General features: G+C 32.0%; 2 long non-coding RNA genes across 7 annotated transcripts; one reads left to right on the forward strand and one right to left on the reverse strand.

Moving 5' to 3' along the window:
* Positions 1 to 2,334: 2,334 nt before the first annotated feature.
* On the reverse strand, positions 2,335 to 12,222 carry LOC108211541 (uncharacterized). 5 transcript variants are annotated; one of them, XR_010290655.1, is made up of 4 exons: positions 11,673 to 12,222; positions 9,812 to 9,986; positions 5,942 to 9,022; positions 2,335 to 4,255 (listed from the first exon to the last, which is right to left on the reverse strand). It is a non-coding gene; the product is annotated as an uncharacterized LOC108211541 (long non-coding RNA). The 5 variants fall into 5 exon arrangements; XR_010290654.1 differs by having other exon boundaries at positions 2,336 to 3,291; positions 4,081 to 4,255; positions 5,942 to 9,986; positions 11,673 to 12,215; XR_010290653.1 differs by having other exon boundaries at positions 2,351 to 4,255; positions 5,942 to 9,981; positions 11,673 to 12,215.
* Positions 12,223 to 18,994: 6,772 nt separating this feature from the next.
* Positions 18,995 to 20,179, forward strand: LOC108213664 (uncharacterized). Of its 2 annotated transcripts, XR_001805337.2 has the most exons (4): positions 18,995 to 19,231; positions 19,344 to 19,460; positions 19,622 to 19,696; positions 19,894 to 20,179. It is a non-coding gene; the product is annotated as an uncharacterized LOC108213664 (long non-coding RNA). The 2 variants fall into 2 exon arrangements; XR_001805336.2 differs by having other exon boundaries at positions 19,002 to 19,460.
* Positions 20,180 to 23,106: the final 2,927 nt, after the last annotated feature.

The raw sequence follows: 23,106 nt of genomic DNA on the forward strand, positions 1-23,106 counted from the left end.
TATAATTGTCATGGATCACAATTTAACTAAGATAAAATAAAAATTACTTACGCAATATCATATAATTATCAGATCAGCATATAACAACTAAAATCATGACAATCATACAAAAATATTCGCAAGCCCGAGGGAAAGTTGAAGAAAAGTTCACGAGTCTTATACAGATAATCATTAAACACAAGTGAACTCACACAACTCTTCGTAGAAAATATTAACACTTAATATTGGTGATCTACATATAAGCATGCAAAAATATCACTAACACTAAAAGTATCACAACTATATGTAGTTAGACATGAAATAAAATATCAATTAATAAATCATCAAATATCCAACACAAATAGTTATGCTTCAAGTATATACACTAATATAAATGGATTCAGCCTAGAGAGAATCTAAGTAACTCCACAAATACTGGTATATCATGACTAAATTCTAACTAGATTCTAACCACATACCAATTACTGATACAAGTCACAAGCCTAGAAACAAATAAGTCATGCTACAGATCATATACAAATATAAGTGAATTCAACCTAGAAGATAATCCTAAGTATGTTCACAGATACAGATATATCGCAACTAGATTATGATGAATTTCTCTACTAGATACCAATTGTTGAAGAGGTATAGATCAAGAAAAAATAACATAATTAAGTCATGCTTCATGTCATCCCTAATCATTTAAATCATGAACAAATAAGTCACTTAATTGTCATGCAACACAATTTAAATAATTGAGATAACAAACACTCATGCTAAAACATATAATCACCATCTAAGCATGCAAAGCAATAAACATGGCAATCACATAGAATAGCAAAAAGCACGAGGTATTGGATTTTAAATAAATTCACAAGTCCTATGTATAGACAATTTAATACTCATGAATTCATTCAAGAAATACGATAGACATGCTCATGAATGAAGTAATACCTTATATAAAATATAGTATGTGATCTACTTGCAGTTAAGTAAAGTGATAAGTTGAATACCTCTGAGATTTGACATTTCAGTTGATGTATCTTTCTTGTACTGATCAAGTCCAGTGGTTGTTGGTATAAGTCTTGGCAGGTCTAGAATCTTCCAAAATGCGCATATTCAAAAGATCCTTGACTTCCTTTAATTGCCATCATTCTTTAGGCTAACTAGTAGGCCATAAGGAATTGCAACTTTCCAACAAACTCATCATATCACTAATCTGCATTCACTTAGCATTTATCTTGCACAAGTGATGTTAGTCCACATATAATATAATCATGGTATCACAGCACAGATAGTTGTATTGTGTGTGCCTTGTATCATGAGAGGTAACAATTTGGATACCAAATATGATTCTAGCAAACAGATATTAAAATAATATGCTAGTCAGAAGTCGTACCATGTCTGTGACGATCATCAGGTGTTGGATAACAACTCATAGAGAGCTGGTGAAGAATGAGAATACAAATTCCATTGGATCTGCAACTGCAAAGTCCTTGAAATGTTGCATGAAGCTTCATCTTCTAGCTCACTGTAATATCCTGAACCCGAGTCTCGTCAATGGTGCTTTAGTTCAATCATGAAGGTCGTTGAGTCCCCTAAGATGTGGAGTCCTGAACTTGAAGATTCTGTTTCCATCATCTTCATAACCTTCTCTTTGAAGTTACTCTAAGCAACCAAATTGGCTTGTCCCTCGTAACAGAGCCAAAATTATCCAGTTGGTATCTGAATACCCGACAAGTACTAGGTACCGAATTGTCTTTAGGTCAGGGTATCAGAATCCGCACAATCTGCTTTTCAAATTGATTGAGATCATCTTGCTGTGCAATCACTCAATCTGGATCCCTTTAAGAGCTTCTGAATCTTCCTCAAGTTTCACTTCAGATTGAAACTCAAAGAAATAACATCCTTTCACAATAGCTCTCCCAGTCTTCACTTCACCATTAGGAACATTTAAGAACTAAAACCCGGGAATTATATTGACTCCAAACCCTTTGTCTAAGCAGATACGTTCTTGATATGTCCTGTTCATCTTCAATGTGGTGTTGAGTTTGACTAGTGGATCCACCAAATGCTCCCCCTAAGCTGTTGCTGGGATTTCATTAATAATCCTTATCCTTGCAAAGAGATTCTGCTTGGATCTGAATTATTATTATACCACTAATATCACCTTTAACAGCTTGGAGCAAAGTGTCGTTCAATGTTCTCTCCAGACTTACAATCACCTTTTGTTGATTAATCACAATCACCCTGTAGACTGTAGACTCCATTGAGTAGCCGAGGAAAATATTCTTTGAGCTTCAAATGCAAGACTTGAAAAGAGGCATTTTCCTCCAAACACATACCAAGAGTTAGTGTTTGCTTCTGATTGGCCACTGACAAGAATGGTGTCTTTCTGGATTTTTCAATGATCAGGGTTCATCTTGATCAACCTACATTTGTGACGTCTTGTCCTTTGAACACATACGAACAACACGAAAGAATCTAGAGTAGTCAACGATCATCGCAAAAAGATATCTTGCTTTGTTTGCAGACATGACATTAACTGATCCGTAGAAATCCATACGTATCATCTGAAGCGGCTCAGTAATGTTAATCATATCTTTGCTTCTGTGCGATGCTCCTTCGACTTCCCTATTGACATACCTCATAATCTTCATCCATATTGAATTCCAGATGAGGTAGTCCTCTCACCAATTCTCTTCTTACGAATAGAAAGAGCTCCTTGTTTTGACATACAAGTGCGAGAGCTTTAGATGCCTTAGCTAACACTTATCTGATGTAGTTTTACTATCGAAACAGCTCACTCCATATTTAGTTGAAGTTCCATATTATGTGACATCCTTCAAATCCGGGGGTCTGGATTTGGTGCCACGTGTAAATAAAAATAATTTAAAACCTGTATTTTTGAGCCACTAAAAGAAAAACAATTTAAAACCTGTGTCTTTGAAAGAAAGTAAAAACAAGTATTTCAAAACCTGGATATTTTTTTTTTAAAATGATTTAAATTCAAAATCAATTTCACCCCCTGAAAACAGGATCGCATACAGGTTACTGCATTGAAATCAGAAACTAAAACTATAAAATTTAGTTACAAATTAATCTACACTATCAGATAAGAAGAGTAGCTGATAACCAAATAAACAAATCTCATTTTCAACTGAATTGAATTGCACAACTCCAACTGCAACTAGTTTAATGACATCGTCCTCGATACTCTACCTGACCGTCTGCCTGAACTCAACCACTTGCAATCATGCCTATCATTACTCTTACGCACAGTCTTTAGTGAATCATCTTTATCCCTAGCTGAAAAAGGTTAAAAGGAATAGCAAGAATGAGCAATAATGCTCAGCAAGAATATGATAGGTGAAAGCCACAAAATATATATATACTTAAGTGAATCAGAATGTTTGAAGTAAAAGTAAACTCTGGTTTAAACATGATGTTGTAAATCAACAGTTCAGTATAAAAGAGTAAAATGGTATACAATGATAAAGCAATTCTGCATCAATATATGAATTTAAAGCTGTAGAGATAAAAGTAAATTCCATTATCTTTTGACCATAAGATAATTACCTTTGAAACTAATCAATATATAATTGGGTTTAAATAAGACACCTGGCTATAACAGATGATCAGTCATGCTATAGTCCATAAACCAAGCTTATTCAGCAAGGTCGACAAATATTACGAATTCCGGTAATCCGGGCTGAAGGAGCCACCTTTCACGCTGGGCCGATGTCTGAGCCTCTTACGCAAAACTACCCAATATATTAAATTTAAAAGCTACAGCTTTAACAATATGATTTGGGAAATTCAAGAATGCAAGTGTCTTGTCTTGTTAAACAAAATTCATTTTGTAGCAAATCGAAATAGTTACTACCTTCAGTAGTTTGTAAATCTTTTATGAAAATCGAAGTTTCGGTAGCAGGTCAAAGGTATTATCAATTCAACTGAAGGTATTCAACTTACCAGATATGCTTCACAAGAATGATGTTAAGATAAAAATGAACCATTTATAAAAGAGAGTTCGGGGTCAAGAGGAAGATAAGAATCGCTTACTTTTAACCACAAGAGAAGTATAGAAATACTTGCCTTAACTCCAATGTCTAGCCACGATTCTAATAGCACTATACCGCACAATCATATCTTTCTAAGCAGCTTCTGACAATACTCTTTCTATATATGTCTTCTCAGATTATTCTTGCTTCAACTTGCAACACCATCGGATTAATTTTGAACATTCTCGATATACACGTCTTGATCTATTCTACACGATAGTAGGATAATATCTCAGTCGTTGGATTAGAAGAACTAGCTAATTCCAAGTAGTATAAGTACCGCGAACATCTACCCTTCGCATATCCGTATATATAGTAAACATGAGTATAGACAGATATCCACATAACAATATATACACATTGGATCAGTCGGCACATAACCACATAGTCAATAAACAATCAATACATATTCCGGTCCACATAGAATATAATGCTATTAGCCATCAAATATCAAATATTTATTAATAACTAAACACCCTTAATTTCTAACAAAAATTCGGCAGCATTTCCTCTGTTTATCGGACAATCCACCTGTTTGCAATACCAACCACCATCCAATACTATTGCTATCACATGAATTACTATTATAAAAAGATGGCTTGACTTGCAGTAAACACATAAAAAAATCTGCCTTAACTTTTAGGGAACATATTATAAAATCTTTTAGCAAGATTGCTAATTTGTTATATGCAAAACACGTTTAATTAAATATACAAGGTCAACTGAGCCAATCTATTTAATAATCAACCGTATGCAATTAATCAAGTATAACCTCGTATTATGCACTAACAAAGAAAGAAAACTAGAGCAAATAATTCAAATAACCCTCACTCTATGATTTTTAATAAATTGAAAATTTATCGTTTCAATACGAGATTTTTATGAGACACTCTTACACATTATTCCAACCTACTGTAAAATTTTCGGAAAGAAAATCCAAGCTTAAAGCAGTAAAACAGGCCTGTCAATCAGGCACCAGAAACTGTTTTGCAAAACCAGCCCGACGCTAGAATTTTTAATAAATAGAAAACTTGGTCTGATTGTATAAAATTTTAATGAAATATTCCAGATACTAACATCCAACTCTGGTAAAAATTTCAGAAGCAAAGCTCGAGTTTAAGGTAGCAAAACAGGGCATGGAACAGGACACATAAACCTGCCCAGAATTTTCAGCGCGTACCATACTAAAACGGTCATATCTCCTAGCTCGCTAATCGAATCGATTCGATTCTTTCGCGCACATAAACTAGACTCTGAAGAGCATATAATCACAAAGAAATTGAGCATATCACTCGAATTTAACAGTCCAGAACAGAGCTACAAAACAGGACAGTGTTGCTGCGAAATTAAGCATAGTTCGAAAGTTATGCTTCAAATACTCAAGTTAGCTCAATCCAAATATTCTAGACCTGAACTTACACTTAAACTCTTAAAACACCATTCTGAAAACATTTGTACAAAATATCAAACCTGAAAGCTTGAATACCCAGTTATATATTCCCGTAATTCAAGTACCTAAGTCATCCGATTATACAACTAGTTGGCGTACTAATTATAATCGACCTTCAACAACCAATTCAAATATCAATTAAGCACACAAACAACCCATGGCCAATTACCTATAACACATATGCATAACAGGTGTATAAGCAAGCAATTTGCCTTAATTATTTAATTAATCAATACTAATCCCCAGCAATTTAGTCCTCTATTATGCACATAGCACAATCCATATACACATATATACACAATTACTAACTTTAGTTTGTCCTTAATCACCCAATTAAGTGTGAGCCCCGATTAACACATAACAATACAAGTGAAATTCACATAATCAGATTATACCCACAAAATACATGTAAATCGATTATAAGAATTTTAACAGAGCTTTATACCGAACTGTGTTGAACTCGAGGGGTGGAATAAAGCTTGTGTCGTCGGACAAACATGCCACAGCTGATGCAGGTTTTGGAGACTCAATAATAGAGAAACCTGGAGAGAAAAGAATCGATAACTTCCGACCGGGAAGAAGCAGGAGGCATGGACAAGAAGAAATTCGCGGGTGACCACAACAGGTTTGGCCGGAATCGGAACCAGCGGCGGCGACTTGTCTGGAGCATATCGGTCAGCGGGGAAGTTTAACAGAATAGAAGGGAGGCTGTCGACAGAGAAAAGATTTCGAAAGGGGGAGAGATTAGAAGGAGACTGATGTTTGAGATAAAAAGGAAGAAGTATTGTGTATATACAAAGGCGGTGGTGGAATAAACGGTGGCGGTGCTAAAAAAAGGGGTACGTGGTTAAGTCTTTTACTTCCACGTGCCCATAATAATCTGAAGACTCGGACCTGCTTTTAACTAAATTATCGGAATATCTCGCTATTATAATATCTTGGAAACATCACCAAAATATTTTTATAAATCCCGGAATATTATAAAACTAATAAAATAAAAGTTTCGGGATTTATGAAGCATTACTGAAATTTATACGTAATTTAGAAGTTAATTGTGTTCAAGAAATATTTAAACATGAAACTTCTATAAAAATAATATTTTTAATATTTTCAAAACTCCTAAAAATATTCATTACCATTTTCAAGTAATTAAAAGAATTTTACAAGTCATTTTTGTATTTTAAGAAATTCATTTTCCTATAATCCATTTTAAAGAAAATCATAAATATTTATAAAACAACACAACAGTTTGTAACAGATATACACACAAGCATAAATCACATCCAGATACTAAAGTTAAATCATAGAACAAGTAAGTCATATATTTAACATGGTATTCAATTCAATACAACAATTATTAATTCACAAAATAGCCAACACATAACTAGCATTTAGCCACGTAACACGTAATTCATAGATAACATGAAATTTAATTTAAAATAGACAATAAAATTTCGCTAACCCAATGACTAAAAAAATAGTTTAAACAAATATTTTTGAAAATTATCAAACTGGAATAAAATATTGAAATTTCATTCCTCATTTCCCTCGAAAAATCAGGAATAAAAATAATAAAATAATTTCTGAAATTCCGGGTCGTCACAATCTACCCCCCTTAAAAAGATTCCGTCCTCGGAATCAACGGAAAGCAAACTGGAGCGCACGATCTCTATAATCCGTAATACTCGTTGTTTATGATATAATATTTTTCTTGATCGCTGCCGGATACCCGCGTTGTCATCTGCTTTTATCCATGGTACACCTTACTACAAAGTCTTAATTCATATTGGAAACTTGATTGGCATACCTTCAAACTATTTGAGATAACAAGAATTTTGAAGATTTAAAAGTATGACAGATTTCATATATCGAAGCAAATGTCACATGATTGTGGTCATAGAATTATGAGTTTGTTGAATAAAGCTCATTTGAATGGGGGAATAACTGAGAGACCAATATGATCTAAAGAACTCAGTGTTGCGTGTCTGGATTAAGACACTACTAAAGGTAGTTAACCTTCTTGTGTATACAACACACACAAGTGATGGCGTCCCATCCAACTTCTATCACACAGACAGATAGTCCTTGTGTCCCCTGTAAGTAGGGTTGTTCACCTCAGTTAGAGTAGAGAATATGAAAGGGTCCAAAATTATCAAAAATTGAATAGATGCCAAAGGTGTTACGGTAAACACAATTATCATTTGAGAACTCAAGTGAGAGGGAAAGATATATTCTTCACCGAATGTCTTTATGAAAGTGATGTCAGAACAAATCAATGATGAGGAAAGAAATCAATATAATCAACAGTGAGGAAGGTATTGCCAGGATTCTCACAGATGTCTTGTTGATCGATTCCTTTGATAACTCGTTTGATTCTAATGATTCTTCTCGACGTTCTAGTGATCACTTGTATATATTATCGTTGACTCGTAATAGTCTCTGAAGATCCCATTATTGATATCAATTTCAGTCAGAAGTCTTATCCAACTTTATAAAATTATCAACATAGAGTGTTGACGTCTTAACTCACTCATAAGTACTAGATCGAGTAATCTAACACGAAATTTACGTAGCTCTAACACTCACTCCTTAAATATATACAGAGCTTTAAACGTGGACATGTCCTTTCACCAATTCTATATATCTCTGACAAAAATCAAAAGGTGAATCCCAAATAGCACTCAACACTTAGCAGGTACTATAATGATACATTAGACTGTGTGAGAATGTCTACTAGTCTAACCTCAACTGGTTCCAATATTAAGGTTCTTCTGATAGTCTAATTCTGACCCTCTTTATATGATATAACACTAAATTGGTCAATATACTAGGGCTGGAAGAACTGGAATTACGAATTCTAATGTCAATAACTCTAAACACTTAAACTTAATCATCTAGCTTCATTTTTTTTTTCTGCTCAGAAAGACTATCCCCAAATAGTCATACGATACCTCTACGTGAGGTTACACTACGCGATCCTTCTCACTAGACCTAGTATTATAACCTACATTCTGATTTCAATAACTTATAACCTGTAGCTCTGATACCAACTGTGACATCCTTCAAATCCGGGGGTCTGGATTTGGTGCCACGTGTAAATAAAAATAATTTAAAACCTGTATTTTTGAGCCACTAAAAGAAAAACAATTTAAAACCTGTGTCTTTGAAAGAAAGTAAAAACAAGTATTTCAAAACCTGGATATTTTTTTTTTAAAATGATTTAAATTCAAAATCAATTTCACCCCCTGAAAACAGGATCGCATACAGGTTACTGCATTGAAATCAGAAACTAAAACTATAAAATTTAGTTACAAATTAATCTACACTATCAGATAAGAAGAGTAGCTGATAACCAAATAAACAAATCTCATTTTCAACTGAATTGAATTGCACAACTCCAACTGCAACTAGTTTAATGACATCGTCCTCGATACTCTACCTGACCGTCTGCCTGAACTCAACCACTTGCAATCATGCCTATCATTACTCTTACGCACAGTCTTTAGTGAATCATCTTTATCCCTAGCTGAAAAAGGTTAAAAGGAATAGCAAGAATGAGCAATAATGCTCAGCAAGAATATGATAGGTGAAAGCCACAAAATATATATATACTTAAGTGAATCAGAATGTTTGAAGTAAAAGTAAACTCTGGTTTAAACATGATGTTGTAAATCAACAGTTCAGTATAAAAGAGTAAAATGGTATACAATGATAAAGCAATTCTGCATCAATATATGAATTTAAAGCTGTAGAGATAAAAGTAAATTCCATTATCTTTTGACCATAAGATAATTACCTTTGAAACTAATCAATATATAATTGGGTTTAAATAAGACACCTGGCTATAACAGATGATCAGTCATGCTATAGTCCATAAACCAAGCTTATTCAGCAAGGTCGACAAATATTACGAATTCCGGTAATCCGGGCTGAAGGAGCCACCTTTCACGCTGGGCCGATGTCTGAGCCTCTTACGCAAAACTACCCAATATATTAAATTTAAAAGCTACAGCTTTAACAATATGATTTGGGAAATTCAAGAATGCAAGTGTCTTGTCTTGTTAAACAAAATTCATTTTGTAGCAAATCGAAATAGTTACTACCTTCAGTAGTTTGTAAATCTTTTATGAAAATCGAAGTTTCGGTAGCAGGTCAAAGGTATTATCAATTCAACTGAAGGTATTCAACTTACCAGATATGCTTCACAAGAATGATGTTAAGATAAAAATGAACCATTTATAAAAGAGAGTTCGGGGTCAAGAGGAAGATAAGAATCGCTTACTTTTAACCACAAGAGAAGTATAGAAATACTTGCCTTAACTCCAATGTCTAGCCACGATTCTAATAGCACTATACCGCACAATCATATCTTTCTAAGCAGCTTCTGACAATACTCTTTCTATATATGTCTTCTCAGATTATTCTTGCTTCAACTTGCAACACCATCGGATTAATTTTGAACATTCTCGATATACACGTCTTGATCTATTCTACACGATAGTAGGATAATATCTCAGTCGTTGGATTAGAAGAACTAGCTAATTCCAAGTAGTATAAGTACCGCGAACATCTACCCTTCGCATATCCGTATATATAGTAAACATGAGTATAGACAGATATCCACATAACAATATATACACATTGGATCAGTCGGCACATAACCACATAGTCAATAAACAATCAATACATATTCCGGTCCACATAGAATATAATGCTATTAGCCATCAAATATCAAATATTTATTAATAACTAAACACCCTTAATTTCTAACAAAAATTCGGCAGCATTTCCTCTGTTTATCGGACAATCCACCTGTTTGCAATACCAACCACCATCCAATACTATTGCTATCACATGAATTACTATTATAAAAAGATGGCTTGACTTGCAGTAAACACATAAAAAAATCTGCCTTAACTTTTAGGGAACATATTATAAAATCTTTTAGCAAGATTGCTAATTTGTTATATGCAAAACACGTTTAATTAAATATACAAGGTCAACTGAGCCAATCTATTTAATAATCAACCGTATGCAATTAATCAAGTATAACCTCGTATTATGCACTAACAAAGAAAGAAAACTAGAGCAAATAATTCAAATAACCCTCACTCTATGATTTTTAATAAATTGAAAATTTATCGTTTCAATACGAGATTTTTATGAGACACTCTTACACATTATTCCAACCTACTGTAAAATTTTCGGAAAGAAAATCCAAGCTTAAAGCAGTAAAACAGGCCTGTCAATCAGGCACCAGAAACTGTTTTGCAAAACCAGCCCGACGCTAGAATTTTTAATAAATAGAAAACTTGGTCTGATTGTATAAAATTTTAATGAAATATTCCAGATACTAACATCCAACTCTGGTAAAAATTTCAGAAGCAAAGCTCGAGTTTAAGGTAGCAAAACAGGGCATGGAACAGGACACATAAACCTGCCCAGAATTTTCAGCGCGTACCATACTAAAACGGTCATATCTCCTAGCTCGCTAATCGAATCGATTCGATTCTTTCGCGCACATAAACTAGACTCTGAAGAGCATATAATCACAAAGAAATTGAGCATATCACTCGAATTTAACAGTCCAGAACAGAGCTACAAAACAGGACAGTGTTGCTGCGAAATTAAGCATAGTTCGAAAGTTATGCTTCAAATACTCAAGTTAGCTCAATCCAAATATTCTAGACCTGAACTTACACTTAAACTCTTAAAACACCATTCTGAAAACATTTGTACAAAATATCAAACCTGAAAGCTTGAATACCCAGTTATATATTCCCGTAATTCAAGTACCTAAGTCATCCGATTATACAACTAGTTGGCGTACTAATTATAATCGACCTTCAACAACCAATTCAAATATCAATTAAGCACACAAACAACCCATGGCCAATTACCTATAACACATATGCATAACAGGTGTATAAGCAAGCAATTTGCCTTAATTATTTAATTAATCAATACTAATCCCCAGCAATTTAGTCCTCTATTATGCACATAGCACAATCCATATACACATATATACACAATTACTAACTTTAGTTTGTCCTTAATCACCCAATTAAGTGTGAGCCCCGATTAACACATAACAATACAAGTGAAATTCACATAATCAGATTATACCCACAAAATACATGTAAATCGATTATAAGAATTTTAACAGAGCTTTATACCGAACTGTGTTGAACTCGAGGGGTGGAATAAAGCTTGTGTCGTCGGACAAACATGCCACAGCTGATGCAGGTTTTGGAGACTCAATAATAGAGAAACCTGGAGAGAAAAGAATCGATAACTTCCGACCGGGAAGAAGCAGGAGGCATGGACAAGAAGAAATTCGCGGGTGACCACAACAGGTTTGGCCGGAATCGGAACCAGCGGCGGCGACTTGTCTGGAGCATATCGGTCAGCGGGGAAGTTTAACAGAATAGAAGGGAGGCTGTCGACAGAGAAAAGATTTCGAAAGGGGGAGAGATTAGAAGGAGACTGATGTTTGAGATAAAAAGGAAGAAGTATTGTGTATATACAAAGGCGGTGGTGGAATAAACGGTGGCGGTGCTAAAAAAAGGGGTACGTGGTTAAGTCTTTTACTTCCACGTGCCCATAATAATCTGAAGACTCGGACCTGCTTTTAACTAAATTATCGGAATATCTCGCTATTATAATATCTTGGAAACATCACCAAAATATTTTTATAAATCCCGGAATATTATAAAACTAATAAAATAAAAGTTTCGGGATTTATGAGAGAAAATGCCCTAAATAACTAAAAATTTAGGACTGTGTGTCCAAAATACCGAGACTCAGTAACACCGTCTTTTTTACCCACTGCCATACGCATTTTCTGAATGCGTATACAAATACAAAGCTTAGTAGATTCCAGCTGTTCGTCTTTTTTATTTAATGAAAACTCATCCATCTCCTTCCTTATATGTCTCATCTTTAACCTGATGTATCAACAAAAACAAACGCCCAATTGAACACATATAGGGATTGGGTTATAAAAGAAAAAGGGGTTAGGGTTTTATATTTCATCAATCAAATTGAATGTTTGTATCGATTGGGTTATGATTCGAAATGGCTTCTATATATTCGTGGGAGTGTATGGTGATGAATAGGGTGGCAATGGTGTTTGTGTAGTTGTTGTCGGCGGCGTTGTGAAGGTATGTGCGGGGGTTGAGATAGGGAGCTGGTGGAGGTGGCTTTGCAGGGCAGCTCTGTTATTTGATCAGTATACAGCTTCAAACGCATGTGAATATAGAAGAAAGGGAGTAGTCACATACGCATATGGTGTAGGCGTATAAGATGTGCTCACGCATCCACCAAATGCGTGTACAGAATCTGGTGGGAAAATATATGTAAAACTGTTATGATACTTGTGTAGATGCAATTAAATTGTAACACTCGCATGTGAGAAATGCGTGATTACTGTATGCGCATATACAAAATGCGTCTTCAATTGGATATATAGGGCACAAATTCAGTCAGTCAGTATTTTGGGCATTCCTTCTTTATATTTAGGTAGATAGGGCCTTCACCCGATTTATGAAGCATTACTGAAATTTATACGTAATTTAGAAGTTAATTGTGTTCAAGAAATATTTAAACATGAAACTTCTATAAAAATAATATTTTTAATATTTTCAAAACTCCTAAAAATATTCATTACCATTTTCAAGTAATTAAAAGAATTTTACAAGTCATTTTTGTATTTTAAGAAATTCATTTTCCTATAATCCATTTTAAAGAAAATCATAAATATTTATAAAACAACACAACAGTTTGTAACAGATATACACACAAGCATAAATCACATCCAGATACTAAAGTTAAATCATAGAACAAGTAAGTCATATATTTAACATGGTATTCAATTCAATACAACAATTATTAATTCACAAAATAGCCAACACATAACTAGCATTTAGCCACGTAACACGTAATTCATAGATAACATGAAATTTAATTTAAAATAGACAATAAAATTTCGCTAACCCAATGACTAAAAAAATAGTTTAAACAAATATTTTTGAAAATTATCAAACTGGAATAAAATATTGAAATTTCATTCCTCATTTCCCTCGAAAAATCAGGAATAAAAATAATAAAATAATTTCTGAAATTCCGGGTCGTCACATATTAGCTACGAGGAAATTCCACATTCTTCTTGATTTGAGATAAAGCACTATTCCGTGAAATGACATGATGTCCTTTGTCAGAGAACAGTCTGATACTAAGAAATTGTGTGCTTTGACTCTTCCAAGAAATATGTGCTTCCATGATGACATTCCATCAAAACAAGCATGTCCCGTAAGAGAATCTTCGTTGTCATCTTCCAAAGATTATTGACGGAACTGCTCACACGATCACATATGCTAACAGGGTACTTTTTGTGAATCATATGATTTCAGCTACTCAGCAAACAGAGTGCACCAAAAATCATATGGAACATATGTAACCTGCAATCACAAATGGAAAGAGTTCTATGGTCCCCAATCATAACTGGGTCCGGATGGATTAGAGATTTTTCTTTAACAATGGTAACAACAGAAGCAACCTTAACATGCTAATTCTTATTTAGACATTGCCCTAATGTGATTCTCAAACATGCTTTTCTAAAATCAATGCAAGTACAAAGACATGCATTCATGACATGAAAATAAGCAGACATGATGTTGAATACACATGGCAAACAATCAAAGATAAGACAAGAGCAAGACAGGCAGTTATGCAATTCAGAAGATTCAGTACTCTCTACTTAAACCAATTAACACAAGTGCAACAGGTATAAAGTAGAATTACATATATTCAATAATCTTCTAAGAGCATAAGGATCATGGACAAATAAATAATCACATTATCAATTCATACTAATCCCAGTCTGTTGTTATATGGCATTATACTATCTCTATTTCCTAAGTCACACTACAAGAAATTATGCATTTACCTACTAATTTTTTTCCTACCATTGTGTATACGTGGGTAAAAGTCACGTTTAGTTACTAATATCTATAATTGTATATTATTGGTAGCTAACTTTGAATATGGGGATTAGTCCCACCAATTTAGTGTCCACGTTGTACTAAAAAATTACTCATTCCAATTCATTTTTCCATTTGCTATTTTATATAAAAATATAACTAGAGTAATAACTCTTCCTAATAATTCTGGCATTATTACTTATATTTCAGTGTTTATCTTTTTGAATCATTGTATTGTATGATAACTAATTTCGATTCTTAAATATTTGAATATATATGATTGTTTTAAGATATATTACAACATATTCCTTAAAATGACTTTTAAATTATCATTAATTTATCTTTGAATTATTATAGATGAAAATAATAAGATACCGGAACTTCGTCTTCAATAAGGTATGATAATATTTTTCATGTTAAACTCGTGCAAAGCACGGGTGACTATATATATCTCTCTAAATTCGTTTCTTATAATTTAATTTTTAATCATATTATTTAAATTTTCAAATTAATTATTAAGATTTATTAAATTATATTAAACAACCAACTATATTTTACCTTAGAAAATTTAAGTTTTACAATATTTATAAATATTAATTAAAAAATTATTTGAGTTATTATAGATGAAAATAATAAGATACCGGAACTTAAACTTCAATAAGGTATTATAATATTTTTCATGTTAAACTCGTGCAAAGTACGGGTGACTATATATCTCTAAATTCATTTTTTATAATTTAATTTTTTAATCATATTATTAAAATTTTTAAATTAATTATTAAGTTTTTATTAAATTATATTAGACAACCCACTATATTTTACCTTATAAAATTTTGGTTTTACAATATTTATAAATATTAATTAAAAAATTATTGTTGACATGATAACTTAAAAGCATAATTGTGGAATTTCGGTTTCTGTAACCGTACCTAATATTGTGACGTAATTGGTTCAAACAGGTAAATGGGTGTGGTTTGACTTGTGAGGAGCATGACTTGGTGGTGCTGGTTAGGGGTGAGCAAAAAACCGAATTGAAACCGAAACCGAACCGAAACCGTTAAAAACCGATGAAAACCGAACCGTATAAAACCGCACCGAACCGAAACCGCAAATTAAAAAACCGAACCGATTCTAATGGTTGCGGTTCCGGTTTTAGATTAAAACCGAACCGAAATAAACCGAACCGAACCGATTATTTAAAATAAATAAATAAATATTATTTATAAATTATAATACATATATAATTATAAATATATTTATATATTTATATATGTACATATATACACGTGTGCATTAAGATAATATATACATATATTTATATTAATATATCATGAACCGTAACTAAGTAATATATAGAATTTAGACTATAGTTTGGTATAGGTTGGAGAATACTTGAATTAGGTTCGATTTTTTTTTACATACCTTAGATTTTATCCAAAAGAGCAGTACGAAACATACTATCAAAATCATAGACTCGCAGCCTTGGACTCTTTCATTGATCTAATACCATAAATATACAAAGAGATAACTTTTAATGTTGTAAATAATTTTTAAAGATTCAATACGTAATTTTTTTTCTTTTTCTCATTTCTTGCGGTTTTATAACCGAAACCGAACCGACTAAAACCGAACCGAGGTTTTTGAAACCGAAACCGATCCGACGGTTCGGTTGCGGTTTCGGTTTTTAATTTTAAAAACCGAAGATTCGCGGTTCCGGTTCCGGTTTTACCTTAAAACCGCCCCGAACCGAACCACGCTCACCCCTAGTGCTGGTGCACGTCACTTATGGTGCCCGCCATTTATGGATGTTGTAACTGTGAACTGTCCACGGCATAGCTATCTTACAGGACTTTATTTTCCCGGGCATTAATTTATTTGATTATTATTTCTGACTACTTTTTTTTTGAAACTAATTCCTTCTAACTACTTCATTTTAAAATTTCAATCCCGAATTATTTTCCACTTGATTTTAAAATTTCAATCCCGAATTCTTTTCCATTTGTCAGAGCAATCTCGATCTTCTTCTTGTATACTATACAGTATGTGTGCCAAAGATTAGAGAGCGGACATTATTTGTAGTTCTATGCACTTTTAGGTAATTATATTCGAATAATATATTTTAAAATTAACTTAATTCTGATTTATTTGTAAACTTTATAGACTAATATTATTAATAAGTACGTTTCAGTGTAATTTGATTTGTTATTTGACTTGTATTGTTATTTATTTTTTTTGCCAAAGCGGATTAAATTAATTTGATTTGTTATTTGACTTGTATTGTTATTTATTTTTTTGCCAAATTTAGAGCGGATTTAATTAATAGCTTGAAAGAGACACAATCGGGACAAGATACAAATTTATACTAGCCTTAAATCTAAGCATTTAAGGAGCACATGTCGAGATTTTTGTTTCTCGTCCAGATTTTGGAGCTCTTGTCGCAATTCAAAAAAAAGTGCTTATTATTTAATTGATGTTATTTATAAGTGAAAATTAATTTTTATTTTATTTATTTGAATAATAAAATATTATAAATTATCTTTTAAAATTGTCATTTATATTTTTTATAAAATCAATTTTTAAGAATAAAAATAATCATGATAAAGATGGTCCGTTTCACTTTGGGTCATTCCCTCGTTAACAAATAACGCCTTTGTTTCGAAGTAGATAGTGATAGAGTTAAAAATAATATATTGTGGTTGGTGTTTGTATTAGAGTGATATATGCTAGAGTTCACGTATTTTTTTTTTTAAGTGGAACACATTATAATTAAAAAAATTTATTGTTTATATTTTTTGGAAAAAAATCGATAAAAGGGTAATTTGGGAATGATGGCCTAATCAAATTTTAGTACTATAAATTATCCCAGATTTATGATAAAAAAAGTAAAAGATTAAAAATTTATCCTAGACTTTGTTTTTTGCACGTAATTTAAAGTGATTTAAAAAATTTACTTCCACTTATTGTTTTTAAAATCTTCTTTTTTTTGAATTAAACTTTATAGTTTATATTTTTATTTATAAAATGAAACTTTTAAAAATAATAAGTGTAGGTATGTTTTCAATCACCTTAAATTAAGTGTAAGAAGTCAAAGTGACAACTAAAAAAGAACATAGGGAATAGTATAGTTTATGCATTTGATTGAATAGTTTTGAAATAAATATATTAATTAAATGATATTATCCTAAATGCAAATTAAATATTTAATAATATTAATGTAAAATTGAAAAGTTTGATTTCGTTCTTAATTTCCCTTCACGATTTTTGAGAATATTATAAAAATAATTTTTAATAGTTAGCTACATATAAATTCCCAAATCATCACCCATGTTTTCGGGGAAAAAAGTCAAGCCCCAAAACTCGGAGTAAAACAGAGTTATGACCAATTTACAAAATCGGTTTCAAAGAATATTCGGAATACGAGGAAGTAAAAATGAGAACTTAACCGAGTTAATTGATTTTAAAAAACTGAATAACCACTATATAGAATCCTAAAGAGAATATATAAAAATAAAAATAAACTCTAAATATACATTTTGAATAAAATAAAGTATAAAATTATTATTGCTATTATTATTATTGTATGATTTATATTATTATTATTATTATTATTATTATTATTATTATTATTATTATTATTATTATTATTATTATCATTATTTATGAATTAATTATTGAAAATTTTTTAAGACTTTAATAATTTAATTTAATATTAGATATTTTTTATTATATTCTTTTGTATTCTAATTAAATTTTATACTGTTATATTTTGGACATTTTGTATTGGGTTAAAGTTTTGAAAAAATTAAATATTTTCCTAAAATATCGAATGATTTATGATTATTTTCTTATGTCTTTTCGAATATACAGGAGAAGTCAAAGTTCCAAAATTTTATCCATGTTAAATGCTCTGTTTACAAGAAGTTTAATTTTCCCGGCTAAAATTGTAAATATTTTGGTTGAGCGGTAAAGCAGTAGATGTAGTTGCAAGTAGGGGTGAGCAAAACCGAACCGGAACCGAAAAACCGAACCGAACCGTGTAAATTCGGTTCGGTTCGGTCCTAATTTTCTGAAAATTCGGTCCATTCGGCCCGGACCGAATAGACCGAAATAAAGTTCGGTCCGGTTCGGTCCGTAAAAAAATATTTCGGTCCGGACCGAATAGACCGAACAGTCCAAAATATATATAATTTATATTTATATTTATATTATATATATCTTATATGTTATAATTATAATATCTAATTTGTAAATTTAATTATATCTACCTTTAATGAATTGGGGGTGATTAATTAATATGAATTTTTTTATAATAAATCATGAATTTTAATTTTATTTATAATATAATTTTCTATTTTTAAAATAATATCGGTCCTTTTGGTCCGGACCGGACCGAACCGGATTATTTTGGTTCGGTCCGCTTCGGTCCACTATAAAACTTCGGTCCGGTCCGGTCCGAAAAAAATTCAAAGTTCGGTTCTCGGTCCATTCGGTTCGGTCCGGTTTTGGACCGAACCGACCGAATGCTCAGCCCTAGTTGCAAGAGTTGTACTTGTACCTTCTCCATTTTCTCTGTGATCTATTTATTTTACTCTTCTTCTCACTTTTGTCTTTATGTCTGAGATAGACGAACACTTATTTTATTCTGGGTTCTCTATAGATTTTTTATATGTATTTGCTTGTTATATGTTTTGGCAATCTTGTATTTTTTGATCTAGATTCCATGCTTGAATTGTAGATTGTTTTGATCAAATCAAGTATGTACCCCAACTGTTTGATAACAGTACTCAATTAGAAACCATACATATTTAGCCTTTCATTTTGCAATCACAAAGTCTTAATGTACTAGACTTTTTTAAATTTTGGCAGAATCTTCAAAGTAATAGACTTGGTGGTGAGAAGTTCGTCATGAAGGGTTGATTATTGAACCCGATGGAAATCATCCTTGCACATCGAGAAGTAAAGATGAATTTGGCTCGTCGTGAGGTATACAATTTGTGTCATACTTAAATCTTATAGTGTATGAAGGATCATGAAACTAAAGCAATGGTAGTCTCTGGAGATGCCAAAACAAGATTTACATATATATTTTTGTTTTATCTTATAGTTAGTAGTGTATAATTATTGTTAATACCTTTTTCTTGCAGCGAATCATGTAACAATTGGAAAGGAAAGTAACCAGAAGTAAGGAATATGCAATTTTCGAAGCCCATAATTTAAAGGTAATAGATTGTTTTGTATCTATTAGCTGTAGTTTTTCACAAGGAATTACAATTATTCATGGAAGCACTATAGGACACCAAATAAGAATGGTGTATTTGTTGCTTTTATTTTCTTTCTTTAGTCTCATTTATTGTTAATCAATGTGTTAATTTATTTAAATGATAACACCACTAAAGTTGTATTAATGGTATAACAGGAAGAGTGCATTTCTTACGGTTATACTTCATGGCATCAAGTGCAGAGTATTGCAATGGCTGTCACATATATAGATTACAAAGTCGCAAAAATCAGTTCAGAAGCTATGCTTGGAGATGCTATGCTTGGATGGGGCTATATTAGGAGATTCATGTTGATTTAAAAAAAAATTATGTATTTTAATTTCTCTTTAGAATTACTTTTAATGTACTATTTCCGTTCAAGTTCATTGTATTTTTACGGTTAATTTTGAAAGAATTGAATTATAAAATTATTTTTAGTTTTTATTTGTTTTTTTATCTTTTATCAGCAAAAAATATATATACATAAATATATATCTTTTAATAAAAAATGTTAAATATCATATCAAAAAGATGCCAAGTGTTGACATGATTAAAAAACACCACAAAGAAGTGACCCGTGGCACTATTTAGAGCTGACAAATGGCAATACATGGAGGTGCCACATGGCACAATTTAGATGCACCATGTGGCAATGAGAGAGGTGCCACGTCAGCATGCCATGTAGATGACACATAGACAACTAATAGCCACATAAGCAAGTGACATGTCAATGACTAAGCAAGTGACATGTCAATGACTCATTATGAGTTAAAAATAAATGGGCTCCGCAGATATTATTACCTACTAATACAAATATGTGTAGCTAAATACTCTTTCTCTACCAACCTTTACCTACCAATCACTACCAATAAGATATTGGTAGCTAAAGATTTATATCTACTAATATTATAGTTTTACCTACAAATATAATTGGTAGGTAAATGTCAAATTCCTTGTAGTGTCAGTTTTAGATCTAACATGAAGTTCTAAAAGTTCTACTGACATAAGGTAGACATTCCATCATAGAACAAATAAATTCCTTAACAAATAATTCAGATAAATAAGAAAATCTAATTGTACTAGGGAATCTGAAAGTAAGTGTTTTAACAAAGTTATACATGCTAGGATCATAACCCTTAAAACTAAGAGTCGTGTTCCAAAGGAAAGCTTCTAATCTCACCATTGCAAATAATCAAATCCTAAATATTCATACACATGTTAAGAATCTGCTAAAGACACATGAACAAGATTATCATCAATCCTAGTTACCAGAATGTGCTCTAGCATACTAGTTCAACATTATCTATTGTGATGCTATCATGCTTGTGCTTGTGTGTTGAACAATTCTACTCAGAAATTTATAACATGCTTTGAATATAAAGAAATATGTATTGCATAGTTAGAAAGAATTTGTACCTGAGATGTGCGAGTTGAGTCATCTTCAGAGAATGCTAGGATAGCCAGATAACCATAATCATCCTTCTCCTCAGCAACTGATCCATCTCACACCTTTCCTTATGTAGCATTAGAACTTATTATGATGCTTCTTTCAAAACATCCACTTGAATTCCAGACAAACCCTATCGTCCTTGTTTGTCGAGGCTTCAATATATATAGCAACCCTTCTTTCCTAAAGATACCAATCAATATTGTGTGTACTTACCAACTCAGTTTTCAAACAACCTGTCGAACTAAACCCCGAAGAGTCTCCACTTGAAACCAATGGATTCCATCTGAATCTGACATGACTAAACCTGTCAGACAGTGTTATGCTAATCCTTGAAGTTCTGTCCTCCCATTCTTTAAAAGTGTTAACTTTCGTCGACTTGAGCTTCCTCAAATTCAGCAGTTACAAACTCTTCTGTTCAATCCTAAGGTTTTGACATAAATGCACGAAACTGATTTGGTGCAGTAGTAACTCGATAATTATATCCTTAAACCTCCACAGTTCTCTGTCTTTGATTCAGTTGATTCTGGATGGATTTAGCATTGCTACAATTCACTGTGTAATTGTATATCCCCGAATCACTGAGTTAGATTGAAATCCCTTGAAGATTCGTCCGTAAAAACTTCTCTTTTCCTACTACCCGTGGTGCCATTCAAAGTTGACATTCCGAGCCCTGGAAAGATGCTTCACTGCAGATGTAGCAAATTCCCATCCTGATCTGGTGATCTGATAATCAAGTAGGAGTAATTACTTAGATCAAGGCCTGAAGTACCTTCTTCAAAATTCACTGTCAGTAGTGTCCAATCAGCCTTCAATAGAATCTTCTTCGAATCACAATCAGCTTTGTCGAACATAGAAAACTGCTTCTAATAATCCTTTGAGTAATCAATTGGATTGGGTCATCAATGTACTTCCATTACCGGTTCTGAGAATCTGGTATTTGAAAGCCCGGTGTTTGTCTTGTAATCTGTCAGCCTGATCTGTCTCAACTAAATGTCAATCTGATTTGTCTTGGAGTAGAATAATTAAAAAGGTTACGGGACACTTGATTATTTAAACTAAGTTTAAATTATAGAGAAAATAAATTTAAAATAAGTTTTAAAAGATGAAAGAAAATAAAGTATAAAATAAGCTTAGTCAAATCTATAAAATAAATTTAATTATATTAAAAAATAAATTCAAATAAATTCATAATAAACTGAAAAGTTTAGAATAAATTTATTTCAAATTCATTTAGTAAATATATTAAAATTTATTGTATAAATTTAATTTTTGAAAATATTCAAGTGTCTCGTCTCCAATTAAATCATAGCTTCCAGAACAAACTAAATTGAACCCTTGAACTTGAACTTATGTCCATAATCACTTAAATCCTCTTAAATTTATATTCTGGATTTTAACTTAAATTTAAATCATAAACTATACAAATTTAAATAATAAATATATAACAATTTATGATAAGCTTGGTAAAGTCTAAGAGTAAACTTTACAAGTCTAAAATAAATTTAAACAAATTTAATAATTGAATTTAGTAAAGTTTATAAAGTAAATTTAATTAAGTTTATAAGATAAATTTAATTAATTCATAATAAACTCAATTAATAAGTTTAAAATAAATTAATTCAAATTTATAAAATAAACTTATTAAAATTTAAAGTATAAATTTATAAGTCCCGGTCCAAAGTTTAGTATCCAACAGATAAACCTTGCTTAGGCCTACGGACAAATTCAGCAACACAAACCGGAAGAACATTTCCCCTAATCAAATATCAAAAGCTAGGTTCTTGATTTTCCGTACGATTAGGATCCTGATTTGTATATCAATCAGCCACGCTCTGATACCAATTGTTAGGTCCAAAGTATCGTAGAAGGGGGGTTGAATACGATACTCACTACAATTTAAAATTCTTTCGAATTTTGCGGA

This window comes from Daucus carota, chromosome 3, assembly GCF_001625215.2.
Source record: "Daucus carota subsp. sativus chromosome 3, DH1 v3.0, whole genome shotgun sequence".
NCBI lineage: Eukaryota > Viridiplantae > Streptophyta > Magnoliopsida > Apiales > Apiaceae > Daucus > Daucus carota.